Source organism: Mus musculus, chromosome 9, assembly GCF_000001635.26.
Source record: "Mus musculus strain C57BL/6J chromosome 9, GRCm38.p6 C57BL/6J".
Taxonomy (NCBI): Eukaryota; Metazoa; Chordata; class Mammalia; order Rodentia; family Muridae; genus Mus; species Mus musculus.
In genome coordinates, this window is record NC_000075.6 from 39,158,676 (window position 1) to 39,165,941 (window position 7,266).

At 36.8% G+C, this 7,266-nt stretch overlaps 1 pseudogene; it reads left to right on the forward strand.

Annotated features, from left to right (window-relative positions):
• On the forward strand, positions 249-1,250 carry Olfr942-ps1 (olfactory receptor 942, pseudogene 1; annotated as a pseudogene).

A 7,266-nucleotide genomic window follows, 5' to 3' on the forward strand; every position in this document is an offset into this window, starting at 1 on the left:
ATGCTCACTGGCAGTATTTTACATAGCAGGCATTCTGAATTGTTTTTTTTTTTAAGTTAATGTTGATTAAATATTAAATTATTGAAGTTTTTTTACATACTTTTATAGATTTAATAATTATAGTGAGAATAAAATCATATATAGCTAAAAATCATATACATTCTGAATTTTATTATAAATTTAAAAGTATAACAAAATCACTATCACAAACATACATTTCTCTCTTCTTCAGAAATTTAACAGAGGAAATGCCAGTAGGACAATATTTCAGGGTGCATGGGTTCACCCTGACTGAATTCTCTACGAAGGCAGAGTCTCAGCTGCCTTCTTCCTCCTCTTTATAGGAATTTATGTGTTCACTGTGGTTGGAACTTTTGCAAGATCACATTGATTTGGGAAAGTTCCAACCTGTACACACCCATGTACTATTTCCTCAGCAGTATATACTTCACTTAACTCTGCCATTCCATGGTAGTTATCCAAAACATCTTTTGAACTTTGTTATAGAAGACAGCTCTATCTCTCACCCTCAGTAAATGACTCGACTCTATTTTGTTCTCAATTTCATGATTGCAAAGTGTCACTTGTTATCTCCATTTTCATATGACCCCTATGTTGCCATTTTTAACACTTTTGTTTACAACATGACCATATTCTCTCAGGTTTCCAGTTTCCAGATTTCAGAAGTACATATTATTAGTGTAGTTTTTACATCAGCTCACACAGGTTACATGATCTGTGTACAGCTTAGTAACATAGACATGGTCAACCACCATTTCTATGTTCTCCTTACCCCAGAAAGCTTCTCCACTCATGTTAAAGTTCTTTTTTTCATTAAAGTTTTCTTTTTATTGATTTTTCATTATTATTAAATATTTTACTTAGTTACTTTTAATTCTATTCAATTCATGCATTAATTTATAGTTCTTATTTCAAAGATTTTTTTATTTTATGCTTTGGAACATTTATCAATGTTGCCCCAACTTGAATTTTCTCACTCTTTACTTCATTATTGTTGGCTTGTTCATCAACATTTCTCTGAAAAAGCCTTCAGTACATATTGGTCCCTTATCTTGGTTGTGCTGTGTTTCTTGTGTCTGCTGAATTCATGTACTTCATCATCTTCAAAGATCAAGGGAAAGTATCCTTCATGTTACACTATTGCTGCGCCCATAGTTATCACCTTGATCTACAACCCAAGGAATAAGTATATCTGTATTGCCTTGAAGAAAATACTAGAAAGAAAATAATTAATATCAATTGAAGTAATATAGATTTACTTATTAAAATATAATCATCAACTGATATATTTTTCAATTGCAATTATTCATTTTAATCAATTTATTGATCTAAACATGTCTTCTGAAACTTGAATATATCTAATTTCTGTGTGTCCATTACTGTTTCTTATTTAAAAGTGGTAAATGTGGATTTTTAGGTAGAACTATTCCCAGTTTTCTAGGAAACAGCCAGATTGATTTCCAGAGTGGTTGTACCAGTTTGCAATCCCACCAGTTATGGAGGAGTGTTCCTTTTTCTCCACATCCCTGCCAGCAAGTCCTGTCACTGGATATTTTGACCTTAGCCATTCTGACTGCACTACATTTTCATTTTCAAATCTATGACCTCTTTTTTCCAATAACTGTTCTTACCTGCATATATGTATATCAGTTTTTATATTTTTATAATACTCTAACAGAGCTTTATTGACATTCTTACCCTCACGATTATAGACCAGTAACATGATAGCTGTATTTCTGCAGAAACTCCCCAAATACTAGTCTATCCATATGTGTTGCTTGCCTAACAAGCTGAAGGGTAGGCAATCTTAATTTATCTTTGTGTGCTTATACTTTTAATTCTGCTTTGATTTCAGTACTTATTAATATACTAAAAATTATTTGAAACTATTTCTAACAATCCGAAACTAATTTATTTTTACCTTTTTTATTATTTTTGTGTCATTTTAATTAAAGCATTCCTCTTTTTCCCTTTCTTCTCCAAACACTTCTACCTACTCTTTCATACTGTCCTTCATATTGAGGAGCTTTATTCATGAATTGTGTGAATTTGTTTATACATTTGTATTCTTAAATATCACAGCAATAAATATATGAAGTAATTCAGTTATTGATAAAATTATCTTTTAAGAAGGAAGTAGGAGATAAGAACTTAAAACTTTTACACATTAATAACAATATTGAGATGTTCTCTGAGTTTCTATGACTGTGGGGTTGTCCTACATAGTTTCCTATATTCTTCAAGATCCCATGCAATATATTATTTGTTGAGATCAGGTTACTTTTATTATATTGAAAAGGAAAATATTGACTGCTACAGAATTTCTGTATGTATATTATTATGAGAATAGTATAAACTAGCAGGTGGCTCATTCCTGAAGAAGCATGATTCTCCATGTCTCTGAAGTCAATTAGTTATTAATTACCTTTAGCTTTTTATCTAGGTGTGAACCCTGTGAAATTTCTCTCATACATGTCAGCTTTCTTTTTTAATATATTCAACTACACTACAAAGGAAATATTCTTATAGAAAAGTGTGGGAAGCCACATGTGCCGTTGCAGAGTGGCGCTGGCTACCACTGGCCACTGCCCATGATTATGGGTAAACAACCAATGTGCGCATGTGCCTAAGAGGTTTTTGCCGAGTCACTGCCTGGCCCGACGCATATTAATGAGGTACTGGTAGCATAACCAATCAGGTATGGACACGTCATTCCTAGGCCTATATAATTAGCACCATTTCTGGGCTCAGGGTCTTTCGTTTATGCAATCAATGTTCTCCAAATAAACATGTGCAGAAGGATCCTATTGTGGTGTCGTTCTTGCTGGCAAGACAGGACCCGGGACCCGGGAAAAAGAAACATCTTTAGGCACAAGTGAAGACCCCCTGCTACAGGGAGGATTCAGAACTGCATCGCGGGGAAGGAGCGGTTAATAAAGTGTTCCCATAAAACAGACTGCTGAGAAGGATCCAGCGTGGATTCAGAACTCTTCAGCTGGGGAACTGTGGTAATGAAGTATTCCCACAACACAGACTGTTGAGAAGGATTCAACTTTGTGGATTCAGAACTCTTCAGCTGGGGAACAGGGGTACCGGTAAATAAAAGGAAATTAATGTGAGTCTCTGAGAGGTATGCTTTCTTACGCAGTAGGTCCGGTAATTGTCGCTGGGGAAGGGCAGCGACTTTTGCAGGAGCACCAGGGAAGCATATCAGAAACAGAGAGAAATGAAAAAGAAGGCATGCACAGAAATATAAGTAAAGTAAGAAATATTAAAAAAATGAAAATAAGCTATTTCAGAGCTCTCCTAGGGACAGAAGGAAAATGGGAGACGTCTTGCTTCCTCTCTGGCTCCTATGGAGATATTTTTAGCTTCGGATAGGATATCTGTGTCCCTTTGAGACACCAAGTTTTATTCCCTGTCTGTCTATTATCAGTTTTTGGTGCACCAAATTGTCCATATGTCTGTCAATTCATGTTTGTTTTGTTGTTTGAATGGTTGTTCTGTGTTTCATGTTGAAAAATCCTTCTGTTCAGAGATTTGGAGAGAGATTAGATTCTCCTTGCTGGGATGTCCTATTTTCATCGACCAAGCAGGGGAGAGATATCATGAGCCTCTAGATTTCAAAGTAATCAGGAATTTGGCTGAGTCCGTGCAGACATACGGCTTAATTGCCTCCTATATTGTAGCTCAAGTAGAGGCCTTGAATAGACACTGCATGATGCTGTCCAATTGGGCAGTCTTGGTAAAGGCATGCCTTTTATCTGGGCAGTATTTAGATTGGAAAGCCTTCCTTATTGAATTTACAAATGAACAGGCAGTAGCTAACGTTGCTGCAGAAAATCCAGCATGGGATAGGGATATGCTGCTTGATCAAGGTCACTTTGCACAACAACAGACAGGATATCCAGTGCAGGTGTTTGAGCAGGTGAATCAGATTGCCATAAGGGCCTGGAAATCATTGCCCACCGGTGTTGACGGTGTTGCAGAACTCCAGAGAGGCAATGAGGCACTGAATCAGGTAAGAGAGCGCTCTCAATTGGTTTGAGAGAGAGGGTCTGTTTGTGTTTACTCAGGATCATCAACAACAGCTGCAGGTCCTGGAGCGGCTGACCAGATCAATTCAGGGCAGGTGGAGCTGTGAGGACATGGATGTTCCTGTGGCTGGAGGTGCTCCCGCTAGTGAAAACTGAAGAGCTCTGTGTTCCTGAAACCATCCCGTTGACGCATTCTGGTGTTTCCTCTATTCTTTACATCTAATGCCAGATTTTAAGCCTTAATGGAACTCGAGGAGAATCCATCATTGTTGGCAATTTTACCTCTTGGCTTACCTCTGCTTTTTCTTACTTTAAGGAATGGGTGGGAGTGATTTTGTTTGGTGCTGTCATATGCTGTGGACTGGTGTTCATGCTCTGGTTGGTATGCAAATTCAGAACTCAGCAAAAACATGACAAGGTGATTATAACTCAGGCACTTTTAGCTATTGAAAACGGCGCCTCCCCTGAAGTTTGGTTATCTATGCTCAAGAATTAGTCGGCATCTGAGTTCTCTGTTCTTCCACGCCACGGATTTATAGATCCATTACACTGGGATGAGAGACTCAACAATCATTGATCAGCCCTTGCACATCTCTGAGGTTTCCTAATTGCACACGATAGGGTGATCATGATTCCCCCACTACTTCATTTTTGGCTGGCCTCTTTTGTAGAGTTCGCCCTAGGTCATTTAGCAATTACTGTCACACAGCACTGTGGTATCCAGAGATGGGCATCTTTCCTCATGCACAGACCAACCTAAGACACGGGGCCCGGTGGTGATAGGGTTACCCTATGACAAGTAAGGCTGTGACATTAGAGGAACGACCTAAAACAGGAGCCACGGCAGATGGACATAATTGCACAGGCCTAGACAAGGCTCATTTTATTAAAACAAGAAGGGGGAGATGTGGGAAGCCACATGTGCCGTTGCAGAGTGGCACTGGCTACCACTGGCCACTGCCCATGATTATGGGTAAACAACCAATGTGCGCATGTGCATAAGAGGTTTTTGCCGAGTCACTGCCTGGCCCGACGCATATTAATGAGGTACTGGTAGCATAACCAATCAGGTATGGACACGTCATTCCTAGGCCTATATAAGTAGCACCATTTCTGGGCTCAGGGTCTTTCGCTTATGCAATCAATGCTCTCCCAATAAACGTGTGCAGAGGGATCCTATTGTGGCATCGTTCTTGCTGGTGAGACGGGCGCTCACAGAAAAGGCATTTTATTTTAAATTGTGTCTATTCTTAGTGTCTATTTTTTCTCTAAATTTACATTTTTTCCAAGGATTATGTTTTACCCATAATGTGTTATACAGAAAAACTCAATGTAATAAAAAAAAGTATAAGTTTTCAGTCATACTAGCATAGTTTGCAGTTTGCAGAAGAAAAAGTTTCACAATATTTGGAAAAATCTAAAGGTCTGTTATAAATAAAGAACATAGTATCATATATATGTAATGTCTATAGCATCTCAATATCTGTTTACTTATTTGTCATCTATCTATGTATCTACCTATCTCTCTCTCTCTCTCTCTCTCTCTCTATGTAAAAGCATCATATTATTAACCATATTAAGCTGACTAGACAGTAGAGCTGTTTTTTTATATTTTTCTATCTATTATTCATATTTCGTGGGCTGGATAAATATTCTGATTATTCTCCAATTAGTTTATTACAGTTATTCACAAGCTTTGTCATATTCATATTGAGTCTGTCTAGGAATCAAATGAAATGAAGATGAATAAATGATGTATCTAGAGCTCTATAGAGTTGTCCCACTATTGAACTCCATGGACTGTAATATTTTGGCATGTCATATTGAGCACAGCATAAGGTTGAACCACACCATCAAAGTATATTCCTTAGTATTCATGGTTTCCATGAATCTGAACTTAAGGAAAATCTAGTGTTAACTTACTGTGCATAGATGAAGATGAAACTTAAATCTAATAATATACAAATTTACAATATGTAATATACATATATATGTATACAAATATACAAATAAATGTATGCTAATAAAAATAAATAAAATGTAAAACACAAACTCAAGTTAATATTATGTGTAATACATGAAAATAACTACTATTCATTCAATAAGATAACATTTGTTAGCACTCAATTCTTTCACTGTAATTTACATAATATTACACAAAGCAATTTCTTAAATTGAAAACAATTTTCAAATTTCCCATGTTATTATTTTCACTAAGTTAACACACTAGTATAACTATTCTGTGATTGCATGCATGTTTACTATATTTTTTTTCTATGAAAATTAGCATCAGATATATTTTGAATTTCTTTGAACATTAAAGTGTTGTGCTGGACTGAATGAAATAAAGTTTTAATTGTGTGGTTTATGGACTAAGCACAGGGTCCTCAGTGGAGGAGCTAGAGAAAGGATCCAAAGAGCTGAAGGGGTTTGCAGCCCCATAGAAGGAACAACAATATGAACCAACCAGTACCCCCCAGAGCTCCCAGGGACTAAATCTGCAAGCCAAGAGTACACATGGAGGGACCCATGGCTCCAGTTGCATATGGAGCAGAGCCCCTTGTCGGTCAACAATGAGAAGAGAGGCCCTAGGTCCTGAGAAGGTTCGATGCCCCAGTGTAGGGGAATGCCAAGACAGGGAAATGGGAGTGGGTAGGTTGATGAGCAGGGGTAGAGGGAATGGGATAGGAGGTATTGGGAGGAGAAACAAGGAAAGGGAATAACAATTTGAAATGCAAATAAAGAAAATATCTAATAAAATAAATAAAAATTTAAGTATATACAATCTACAACGCTTTCAGAAGAAAAATAAGGGGTTAACTACTAAAAGCAAATGAAATTGGGTAGAATAGAAAATATTGCTTTAGTTTTAAAAAACATTTTGATGGTTTAACATTCAGACTGTTCTTGATTCTAAATAGTTAGTCATAAAATAACTCAACTGCTTCTATAGTCTGAGTGGTTCGCCCATCACTTTCCTTTAGACCATTCTACTTTTCTTCTTGGTTTCTTAAATTAGGAATGAGGTAAGGGAATTTTGATTCTTAGAGAATCTGTTAGTAATATTCCTATGAATAGATTTATTATTTAAATAATGGAAACATAATAACTACCATATAACTCATCAGAAAAACATTGTTCTAAAATGTGGTTACATCACTGGCGTCTTTGTTGTATTAACCAGGGGCTCCTAAGAAATGTACAGAAT